The 12,635-nt window shown below is 39.8% G+C and overlaps 1 long non-coding RNA gene across 1 annotated transcript; it reads right to left on the reverse strand.

Annotated features, from left to right (window-relative positions):
* Nucleotides 1-2,682: 2,682 nt before the first annotated feature.
* On the reverse strand, nt 2,683-12,123 carry LOC147602033 (uncharacterized). The gene is made up of 3 exons (XR_015257570.1): nt 12,023-12,123; nt 7,315-7,428; nt 2,683-4,331 (listed from the first exon to the last, which is right to left on the reverse strand). It is a non-coding gene; the product is annotated as an uncharacterized LOC147602033 (long non-coding RNA).
* Nucleotides 12,124-12,635: the final 512 nt, after the last annotated feature.

The following is a 12,635-nucleotide window of genomic DNA, read 5'->3' on the forward strand; positions in this document are numbered from 1 at the left end:
CGCAGAAATGAGCCCTTTATCTAAACCAGAGTTTCAAGATACGCTGCTTTGTTGGGGTTAGAGTTTGACAGCACTCTGAAGGAAGCTGGTACTCTGCTTTTTGTATGGTATAAATTGATCAAGTATGAGACATCTGAGATTGGATCTGCTTAGAAGCATCATTGTCAGCTGGAGATGGTGTGGGAGGAGAAAGTAAAAGAAGAAAGAGATGGATTAGGTGGAAATGGAAAGATAGCATCAGGTGGCTCCAATTTCCTCTTCATTTTCATTTGCTGAGGATGACAGCATCCCCATTCCTCCCACAGCCATATCCATCCAGGGAGGATGGTCTTGTTGCGTGCCAGCTTTCGGTCAATAGTAGCAGAAGAGAGTGAAATTTCAGTAAGGTGGAGACATACTTGATGGCACCCTGCAGAGAAAATGTCTGCCGTAAGCTGCTCAGCAGATCACAGTCCGGATCTGACTTGAATCTCCTTTACTGTGGTAATGTTCTTTTTATCCTCTCCATTGCTGGACATTGGTAGGATCCATAACTGTTACCTGTTTCTTACGCAGGAAAGTTTCAGGTGCTGAAATCCAGATGTTCTGGGTTGGTTTGTTGTGGCTTAAAATTGACATTATCATACACTCATTCATGAATTCACGTAACCTAAGACTTCAAACAGGAAAAGCTGGAGACCTTTGCAGTTGATTTTTCTTTGCCTGGAATACTTTGATATTGGCAGCTAATTGTCTCTGCTTCATCACTTAAATATCCCTAGTCCCTCCTTTATGCATGTCATACACCAGAGCTTTAGGTTAATCCTTTTTATATCAGTGTTTGTAGAGCTGTGTTCCCCTATCAAGTTTGCAGTTGTGAGGAATGCAGCTCAGTAGGTGTAGGAAATGAGCTGTTTGTGAGGAGTCGTGCAAAGTGAAACGGTCCATTCGATGTTCTCTGCTGGACACAAATGTACTTTTTTCCTGCATCTCAGAAGCTCCCTGCCCTCATGTTAGCAGCTGGAGACCACTGAAGTTTCTCAGTAGATTGGAAAACTGGCTATTAGGGTGACAAGTTGGATTCCAATTTGTTTTGCCAAACTTACGACCAAATTTATTAACCAGGAATTCAGAATGATCTCATACCCATGCACAAATCTAAGAGCAGCTAAATATATACTAGTACAAGCTTTAAAATAATTTGCTAAGTATTTTAGAATTTTAGAGTTAAACTATAGACTTATTTTTGAAAAGATTTCCTTTTTTTTTTTTTTCCCTCTGTAGGACACCTGCCTGTAAACGATATTATTATGGCTCTAATGCAGTTTCTTACTGAAAATTAAGGCAGTCGGGGACATGGAGAACTTGGAACTTCGAAACGATAGAGATCTAATGGCCTGCCTATATCTGCTTACCAGTTTTTGATGTTTTTTTGGTCAGGCTTTTTGCTTGTACCTTAATAATTATGTGGCCTTTTAAATGGAAGTTAGTACACAGGTAGGGATATCCTAATGCAGCACCAGATGATAGATTTTTAATTTTTTTAAAGATTTTTCTAAAAATGATTGTATTTAAAATTATTGTATCTTACAATTGTATCTTACAAAATCAGAGCAGAAGAATCAGGAAAAAATAAAATTACGCTAAAATGTCATTTTCATACTTCTGTTGTTAAACAGGAACTTTAAATGTAGCCTTTCCCCTACAAACGCTAGCTTTAATTGGTTACAAAATTGAAAAAAAAATCTTGCTGGGAAATTAAAAATATAATTTAAAATATTTGGAACATATTACATACAATATTGATGCCAGCTGTGCTCAGAGCTTTGATCTGTTGTATAACCTAGCAGGAGAAGTAGCTTTTGGTGTGGATTTCTGACGTGATAGATACCAAGTGCCATTTCTGCAATCTGAGTGCTTTCAATATAAAGTACTAATGTGTTTTCATTGTTATCCCATGCAGGATTAAGTTATAGATTAATCTGTTCTTTTTTATTATTTGTCAAGCAGGACACTTCAAAATTGGTTGAGTTTTTTGTAGTTCAATTCTGCTTATGTGCTTCATGTTTCCTAAAGAGTTCATTACTTGACTCTTACTGATTGACAACCATTACACAAGAAAGGTTTGCAGTGAAATACCCCCTTTGCATTATACTCACCAGCACATTTTGCAAACCAGAACCATACAGTTGAAGCTCTTTAATTAAACAGGTATTATAAATATTACGTAAGCTAATCAGATAATTAACTGGCTGCTGGATAGAAGGTGTTTCCTTTTTTTTTTTTTTTTTCACGACAGATAGTACAAAGCCTTGATTTTCTACACATTAGAGAAATTCAGTAAGTGGAAGTCTCTTCACACACAATTGCGAGCCTGACTGAGCTCAATCCCACATGTAGCACTTCTTTTGTCGGATTTTTTTATTAGGACTCTGTGCCTGCTGCTCTTCCAGGCCCTTTCTGGTACAGTCATCCTTCGCAGCTCCTCTCCCTTCATTTTTGTTTCCTACATGAATGCTCACAGGCAGCGCATGGCTGTGTAAAGTGGTAGATGGGCAACAAAAATCAGAGAGCTTTGATAATTTCTTTCCTGGTGATACTTGGTATTGTGGTTTAGCCCTAGTCACCACACAGTTTCTCACTCTCCCTCCCCCTCCCCAGTGGGATGAGGGAGAGAGTTGGGAAGAAATGAAGACTCATGTGTTGTGATGAAGACAGTTTACTAGAATAGCAAAGGAAAACTGCAATAATAACAGAATATAAGGATACTAAAATATACAAAGTGAACAATGCACAATTTCTCACCACCCACTGTCCCAATGACCGATACAGCCCATCCCGAGCAGTGATCACGGAAATGAAGCCAAGCAGCAAGCAAAGGAGCGAAAAGGAGCCAGCAAGGTAGAGGGAACAATGCCAGTGAGCGAGAGAGAGACAAGATGGATGCCCTCCACCATGGGCAATCCCCTCTTATATACTGAGCATGACATTTGTGGCATGGAATACTCTCTTTGGCCAGTTTGGGTCAATTATTCTGTCTGTCTTTCTCCCAGCTTCCTGCATCTGCACATTAGTGAGACCTGGAAAGCCGGACAGTGTCCTTGGTCTCATTAACAACAACTCGTATCATCAGAGTGTTTATCAACATTCTTCACATACAAAATCCAAAACACACCAGCTACTGAGAGGAAAATGAACAACATCCCTGCCAAAACCAGGACAGGGGCCTAGACTGACAGGAGAAATATGAATGCATATAAATTGGGTTTATGATTTCCAATTTGTTTGTAAATATGTTAATGGTCAAATTCAGCAAATACGTTGTGACTAAGATGCCTACACATAGAAACCTACCGAAACCAGGACACTTGGTAAAAGAATTCTGACTTTAAGATAGTGGCAGCCTGAACTTTGTGCTTGTTCCTCTTCAGCTGGAGATGGTTTCTTTGCCATCAGGGGCTGCAGAAGGGAGCCTAACCTGCGCCTCTGCAGCTCCATTGGATGGTCCGGCTCTGGCAAGCTGCCAGACTGTGCAATGGAGGTGGCTGATGGAACAACCACAAAACCACAGATGAAATGCAAAGAGCAAATTTATTTTTGTTATGTTGCGAACCAGGTGATCTCTGAAGCAGCACCTGTGCAGAGGCACAGAAACAGGGATGCAGGCACTGCGGAGCTTGGTCCTTGCTAGAGAGTAACCGAAGCTGCTGTTTTCGCCTGTGTGTCAGGGATTCACGCAGGCGTAATTTACTGCTGTGCTTTGATCTTTCCAACAGCAGGAATTTCTCTTGAAACATTAAACAATAATCATGTTCCATGTTTGACAAACAAACCAGAGGTAAACTTACTTGATATTGCTGTGACTCATTTATTTGTGTTGAATCTCAATTCTCCACTAACTGGCCATTTGGTGGGATCCATGTACCTCCTGTCCAGTATGTGTCATTGTTAGAAATAGGCACTTCAGGGTCCTGCCAGGTTATCGATTTAACAAGCAGTGGTTCCATCACATGGGCCCAATAAGCTCTTGCATCTATGACATTACTACAACAAAGGAGTAAGAAAACAACGTTTTGCTTCTCAGTAGAAGCTGCAACTGCTGCAAGATATGCAAGAATGTATTAACTGGGTTTGGATCAGCTCCAACCGCTGCCATAGTGGTACCTGCAGATTGATGTAGTTGTTTCAGCATTCCCCAAGTGACATCAGGAGGTTGTTCTGCATCACTGTTTCCTTTTCCTCAAAGTCTGAAGCCTCAGTTACATTTTCTCGAATTGGGATAAAGGATTCTGGTCGTGATCCTTCCAACTCACGGTATGGTTTCACAAGTTTTGCTGGTATCCATAACGGACCTGTTGGAAGAAGAACACATGCATACCCTTTCCCCCAGGTTATCAATTCTACAGGACCTTCCCATATCTGAGGATTCTTAATGTCTTTGTACCAAACTTCTCGTCTAGTGGGAAAAAGTGAAGAAGCTTGAAAGTGGTGTTCAACTGCCGTAGTTGAGAATGGCAATGCTGTGAGATTCAAAAAATTTAAAGTATATGTGGTATTATCTAATTGTTCCTGTGGGGAGATATTCCCCCTTTTTTGTTTAAGGATCGTGTTTTTCAATGTCTAGTGTGTCCTTTCTATTATAGCCTGGCCAGTTGGGGAGTGAAGAATACCTGTAACATGTTCCATTTCCCACTGGTGTAGAAACAAAAGGACTTTGTGTGAATTGTAAGTGGGGTCATTATCTATCTTAATTTGTGTTGGAACTCCCATTATAGCAAAGCTATGTGTCCAATGTTTTATAACATCTTTACTTTTCCTTCCTGTTAAAGCAGACGCACCAATGAATTCAGTGAATGTGTCTGCTGTGATATGTATAAACTTCTGCCTGCCAAAAGAAGTAATATGAGCTACATCAGATTGCCAGATGGCATTGGAGTGTAAACCCCTGGGATTGACACCGTAATGTGAGGGTATTGTTACAATTTGTTGACAAATGCAGATTATATCATTTGCTTGTGATTTAATGAGAACGAACATCTTTCCGAATGCTAAGGCATTTTGATGATAGAAAGAATGCGAAATGGCTGTCTTTTGAAAAGAAACTGTATTAACTGTGAAATAATCTGTAAATGAATTTCCTTCTGATAATGAAGTGTGAGAATGGAGGTGTAACAAAAACAATGGACATTGCCTTTGCAAATGTGTATCAGCCAATTGTTGAAAGAGGTCTAATAAATTTTGATTATCTATTTCTTTTAGAAATGCATTTGGTAATCTTTGTGCCAACTTAACCACATACTCAGAATCTGAAATAACATTCAAAGGTTCTTGACTGAATAGGTTAAAGCATGTATCAATGCTTGTAATTCCACCAATTGAGTCAAACCTTCATATTTCACTATTGAAGGCTTCCACAGGCTGTTCTCAAGCCAAGTGACCGCTGCCTTTTTTGTTTTTCCTGAACCGTCCACAAAAACTGTTCTTGCTCCCTTAAGAGGCGTCTGGGAGATTATTGGTTGAGGTTGAATATCAAAACTGCCAATGATTGCAACAACTTGCAGCGCGGCAATGAATAGGTCACTACATTTAAATAATCTGTCATGGCAATTTGGATAGAAAGACTTTGTTGTAGCCAAAAGTTAAAGTCTACCTTTTGCATTGGTAAACAAATCTCATCAGGGTCTCTGCCCGACAAAGCTTGCACTCGCTCTTTGTCTCTTTGAATGAATACAATCACAGGTTCTATTGGAAGTGTTACTGTTTTATGAAGAGAATTGGGTAAAAATAACCACTCTAAATGCAACCCTGTGTTTCATTTTACATCATGCTATCCTATTAATGCAATAGGGCATTTTATACTTCTCAAAACATAAAGAGTTATGGGTAATGCTGGACCAATTCTATCAGCACTACCAGTGCCAATTTTTTTCAGCAACAGCCTGTAATTTTTTTTCTACTTTTGGAGTGAGTTCTCTTGGAGAGGTGAGATCTGAATCTCCATTGAGTATAGCAAATAAATTATTAAGCTCAGTCATGGAAATATCTAATATGGGTTGTACCCGATTAATTGCTCCTAACGGTTGTTGTACATCATTCAAAGTTTTAATAGAGTGCTTAAGAATTAATTTCTGAGGTTGTACTTGTGTGTCAGTTGATTTCCATCCTAAATATTGCCATGGAGCTGTTTTCTGTATTTTTTCTGGCGCAATTTGTAATCCAAAAATTTCCAAAGATTTCCGCATATGATTCTACACCATCTCACCCAGTTCTATTGACTCTGTAGCTATTAATAGCTCATCCATGTAATGATAGATATGAGTTTCAGGGTATGTCTGTCTTGTTGGGGCTATTGCAAAAGCAACAACAGTTTGCCAGATTGTGGGGCTGTTTTTCATACCTTGAGGTAAAACAGTCCACTGAAACCTAGGCATAGGCTCCTTGTTATTAGGGACTGGCAATGAAAAAACAAAATATTGACAGTTATCAGGGTGTAATGAGATAATAAAAAAGCATCTTTAAGATCAATAACATATAAATGCCAATTTTTTTTTAAATTATAATCTCATAGGTTATAGGATCATAAGCTGCTGGCTGATTTGGGTGATATATCACTGGGCACACAGTAAGTGCTTCAGTATCCCCCTTCTCAAGTGCCACATCTTGATACTTCTGCATAATTGTTTTGGGTCTTTTGTCTCTGTTAGTGTCAACCCTCTTTTGTACAACAGGAGGACAAGGGCTTACAAAGTCTATTAACATTGTCGTGGCTTGTTCGCAAGGTTATGCTGTTGCCTTTTGAAATATACTTGTAGCAGTTGGTGGTGCCACCACCATCTCCTTTACTGGAGTGAGCGGAGGATAAAGATCTGGTTCTTTCTGAGGATTGATAGGTCTTGGATCAAATGGATCATCTTGAGCTCAGTCAGAATTATCACCTTCAACACTTTCCACAGCCACTGTATTATAAATATTTTCTGAAGCGGCTGATTGCTTTTGGATAGTAACATCAGCCATCACATTTTTCTGCCCTGTGAAATTTTTTCAGAACTGTAAAAACCACTTTCCATGCCAGAATAATATAATCCAAAACTGAAAAACCTAGAGATTTTTTTGTCTGTAATTCTTTTCCCACCTTTTCTCACTACTCACTTTCATAAGTCCTTTCAGATGGAAACCAAGTACAATGTTCTTTTACCCAAAGCAAAAGAGTAGCTAACTGTACATCAGTGAGACAATAAATAGAAGCCTTAACTATTCTCGATAGAATTTTTCACTCTAACTTATGTTCATTGGAGGCAGCTTGACCCATAACACCCAAACAGCCCTGCAACTCACCCGTTCAGTGGAGGTTGCTTTCTCTTTCTGAGATTCGCACACAGTAGTCTTCTATTGGGCTGTGCGGTCACCGCAGGAATCTCATAATTTGCTCCTCATATGGAGCACCATTTGCTGCGAATGAAAACAGAAGTTTCAGAGTTATGCCTGTAAAACTACTTTATTGGAGTATAACAGCAACTTATATATTTTCAGATAATGATCTTGGAAACAATGCAGCTGAACCAGATGTTCTTCACACTTGGTACAGCACTCGATTTCAAACACACACACTCTCCAGATGGTGTTCCGATCTGGTAAACACACATACTTCTGGGCAGCATTCCAGCCCAGTACATTATTTGTACCTCATATCTTAAGATTCATCTTGTTTTGACTGTTCTGTGACCATGTTCTAAAGAAAGAATATAAGCCTGCACATATATATTAAGCAGTCTGTTTTTTTCCGTCTTCTTTGATCATCCAGGGGGTGGAATCACCGTTTCCCACAGCTTTCCCCACTCTTTTGCTGATAGATCTCTAAAAATTCCCTTAATTCTTTTGGAGTGTAAGTACACGTGATCTTCACTCCCCCGTCTGCTCATTCCTGCTGCCCCATCATTTGTACGGGAGGTCATGCTTCCACCACCTCCCTGCTTTTTGAATCTGGATCAAATTCAGACTGGGTGTTGGAGTCCAAGGATTCACTCTAAATATTTCCATCCCATTCCTCAGGATTCCATGACTGTTTTGTGGTGAGAGCACGAGCTTGGGAAATCAAAACCTTATTTTTCCACATCCATCCCTTCATTTATTAGGAATACGTGCTACCAACCGCTCTGCATTATGTTGCAGCTCATAGCACTGCTCTGCTTGAATAGTAATTACTTCTTGCACAATCACCTTTGCATCTTGTAAAGTCCCGACTTCTTTTTCTGGTTCTCTCATTTTACTCTGTAATGCAACAACTCCACGGTGAAGAGCTCTAAGACCAGTAGCTAACAACCATCCCAATCTCCCCGCTAGCTGGCAAGAAGAATCTGATGCTGCTTTCTATGGCAACTTGCGCACAGCCATTTCAATAACCTAAGAGGTAACTGCTGCTCCCTCATCTATTTCAAGCCATGCTTCTGGCGGAGCCAATGTAGCCTGGAAAGCGGCCAGGGGGGTCTAGTGCTCAGTACTGGGCCATCCCGGAATATGGGGAGTCGCCATTGTGGCCTCGCCGGTCCCCAACTTTTTTGGCAGCCATGGCATAGCTCTTCCTGGATTCTGCCGATTACACCAAATGAGCGAGCCGACACAAGCAGGACGCAGGAACAACCACAAAACCACAGTTAAAATTCAAAGAGTAAATTTATCTTTGTTACCTTGTGAACCAGGGGATCTCCAAAGCAGCACACAGAGGCACAGAAACAGGGATGCAGGAACTGCGGAGCTTGGTCCTTGCTAGAGAGTGACTGAAGCTGCTGTTTTCACCTGTGTGTCAGGGATTCACGCAGGCGTAATTTACTGCTGTGCTTTGATCTTTCCAACAGCAGGGCAGGAATCTCAAGTGTGTTTGATAGGGTGCCTGTGAGACTATCCCAGGCCTGTGTTATCTAAACACAGATGTTCTACTTGTCAAGCACACAAGACCAAACAAAGATTAGTGTGCTGTATGGGGTTTTCTACATCCCAGCTGGAAGTCACTTAGGCCTGTTTAAAATCCTCCTTGCCAATCTTCCATTATTTTCCCATAAATAATAAAGGTAAGGAATTCATGTAAGTTTTATGGAAACTGTTGGCTCATTAAAAGTATCAACTTCACACTTCAAGTGAGGGAGGTGGCTGTAGAGTGAGATAGATCCTATTAGACACTAGAAAATTCATGTATGGGAGAGCTCCAGGAAGGCAGATTTTATAAGTCTGATCTTCACATTTTAGTTAGTTTTGATATTTATTTACATATTCCACAATTTTGGTTTTCAACTGTGTTTAAAAGGAAATATTTTTTTCTTTTACTTCTATCATGATGTTTTCATTTAAAGAGTTCAGATCTGGGATTAGAGGAACACAATGAACTACGTGCTGTAATTTGGTGAATCAATCCAGTAAGAGACCGTACTCAGAAACTGGGTATCACCACAGAGAATTTTGAATACCATGTACTGCCTGGCATAGATTATCTGTTAAACAGAGACAAGAATGCACCAAGGACTATTCCCCTTTAAAATCTATTTTCCCAGTAAAGGCAAAAGGGAAACCAGACAAATTTGAAGAGGTGGCATGATCTTTTGAGTAACTTGTTACAAAAAGATTTCTAAAAACATCGAAGCGGTTCCTTGCTGATAGTGACAGGCTGTGAAAGGCTGGAAGAGATCTTAACTTTCCAAACGATTTGTGAAATGTAATAGAACTACCATAAGGTGTCACTATAACCCAATAAACTTTCAGATAAATTGCAAACATAAATGTGTTCTTCTCCAGCTACAAGTCTTACACTTCTTTGTGAAAGTAAAAAGAATCTGGTGGGGTTTTTTTGGTGGTTTTTTTTTTAATAGCATAGAGCATTCCTGTATGCACAGAAATCGTCATATTCAATACACCAGCTTTATTTTTCCCATTTTTTTTTCCTGGTAGGTGTATTGTCATGCTTTCTCAGCATTTAGACCTATTCACTTTCGGGAGAGCAGTGAAGAGTGTTTGTGAAGTCAGACAAAAAATAGCAGATTTAGAAAACTATGTTTTGCACACTGATTATTGCTTTATATAGGGAACTTTTTTTTTTAACCTTAGAGTGGGCTTCTATTGAAGAAGTTCATGTTTAACATATTTACTTGTAAGAAATTGAAAATAATAAATGTTTTCTAGTGTTAAATGTACCTGTAGTAGCTAGTGCAATGACGTGGAAGCTTTGTTCTTTTGAAGGGAAACAAATGTACTTTACATAATAGCTTTCCAGATAGAAATACTTTAAAAACCCTCATACCTACTGTGTAATAAAGGTGTAATAAATTACAATTTAATTAGCAGTTTCCAGTAAGGAAAACTGTAAGTACAAGTTCCTATTTCCATTATTGTTTTATTTGTTGTTAGCACCTCAGGAGCCTCTATTTTTATTTGTTGTCCAACTGTGATCGAATTTCTTACCTACTTTTTGTGTGTGATCCAAAATTTATGTAATCATGCTGTCTCTTCCTCTGGTCCTCTCTTAACTTTTGAGCCAATTTAAATCATTTTTACAGGAGTAAAAATTTCTAGGAGGCTAAGTTGCTACATTTTATAAAAAATAAGCGGCAGAGTAGCACACACTTGACAAGATACCAACAAACCTAGCAGACAACTTTTACATAGGTCTTGTCCATTGTCAAACTCACACTGCTGTAGACATCAAAGTCTACCAGTTGTATGGCCCACGTGCAGATGAAACCATGTTCCTCACTTCTGCTTCATTATTTTGCTCCATTTTGAAGAAAAAGTAGGTATTTAAAACTTCCAAAGAGAATTTTGAAATACCAAAACGTTTTAATTAAATCTAATTTTAAGAAATATTGTTAGGGAAACAGGGCACCTAGGATTTTCTAGGCCTTGGTAAGACAAATTCACCTGGGAAGCCCAGAGCCACAGATGAATAAGCTGCTTTTCCAAAGGAAAATTCCTTCAAAGGAAAAACCAGAGCAAACTGTGAGCCAACAAGCAGCTCACAAACACCACAGATGTGATCACATGAGCTTGGACTCAAAAGAAAGCAATTAAAAATGAACGAGGTTATTCGAGTCTGACCACGAGCGCCTGAGCTGTGACAACGGTCTGCACTTGCGTGTGTTTCCACTGGAGGATCCCAGCAGCCTTTGGTTGTTGTCAAGGCTGACCTCAAACCATGAAGTGAAGCAGCTGTATGCTAATTCATCACAGACACCAAAGGGTTAAATTGACTTTCTCAGAGTGTTAGAGTTAGGATGTGAATGACTATGATGATTAAATATTTGCAAAGAGTTCAAAATTTTGTCTTTTACAACACTGGAAGAAGTGGCTGCTTGCAAGGCTGTGTCAGGAATCGTAGTGAACAGAAGCCACGGTCTGAACGACGCCTGCATGTGAAATGTGTATGCTATGCAGCCTGCACTGAAACCAGCAGCAAAAATCTCCCTTCAAACATGGCAAAGACTGTACTCCAGCCATTATTTTGAGGAATCAACAGTCAGAGTAGCATAAAAATGATTTTTCCAGGCTTTTCAACAAAAGAAATAACTGTAACAAATTAGATGGCCTCTAGGTGTACATTTACTTGCACCGCAGAAACTGTTCTTCCAGGTAAGAGTTATGTTTCTCGGTAGCTCTGACATTTTCATGTCTAGCTTTCTTAAGGCGTTGCCACAATCCCAAATCTAGCCCCATGTCTGCAGGCACAGCTATGGTTAGAACGGCATATCTCCTATATGTGCACTTGACCAGTTTCCAAGTTTTCTTACAACGCTTTTTATTCTGAGCACTCGAGGTTACGAGTACACGAGCCCACAGCAGTGGCTGTCTGCATGCTGCTTTTGTGTCCATACTGGCTCTAAAATACAGTTTTAATATACCCTTACTAGAGGTCTTTGGGGATATGGATCTCTAGTTTCAGCGATAGCTACAAGTTACGTGAGCCAGGAGTAGTTTTAATTTTGCAAAATATTTCTTTGCGAGTGCAGGCCCAAATCATGCTGTGTCTTGGACTTAGATTACCGCTTGCAAGCAGCAGACTTACCATGATATGATACAATACAATGTGCTTTAAGAAGATCTAAGACATCAGAAGGAGAATCACCATGGAGTACTTTAATTTCTGGAAAAGAAATTTAAAGCATAGGGTTAAAACAGGAAAGAAGAAAATAGGAACGAGAGCTGGGTCCATAAGGGCTATCACGTTAAATCTTGTTAAGGAAGAGAAGAGATTTCCTCAGGTGATGCTCCACAATGCATATTGGGGTCTGTGAGGGGAACATACTCTGCGAGGTGCCAGCCAGGACCTGTCTCTGAGGGAGCTATTTGAAGCATTCCCAGATGCACAAAAGACAGACTTAAGACTTTCGTGCTAAATGCAATTAGGGAATGTGTGGATAAGTTAACAAAGCACTAAATTTCGAGCATAGCTCCTTTCTTGTGTTTACTCTGTGCTCTCTTTAATTGAAGCAGGACTAGAAGTCCAGAAAGAAGGGCAAACTAAAAACCTCTGTTCCACAGCTGTTGGGAGATACTGGTTATTGAACACCGCTTTCCAACCTGAGCCCTCAGACTTTCAAGGCAAAGTCCTTGCAGTGGGATTTGCACCATTTTCAGTTTGGAGCTGGGTTCTTACACAGTTTCAGGTGTTCAGCTGC

Source organism: Chlamydotis macqueenii, chromosome 1, assembly GCF_036417535.1.
Source record: "Chlamydotis macqueenii isolate bChlMac1 chromosome 1, bChlMac1.mat, whole genome shotgun sequence".
Lineage (NCBI taxonomy): Eukaryota > Metazoa > Chordata > Aves > Otidiformes > Otididae > Chlamydotis > Chlamydotis macqueenii.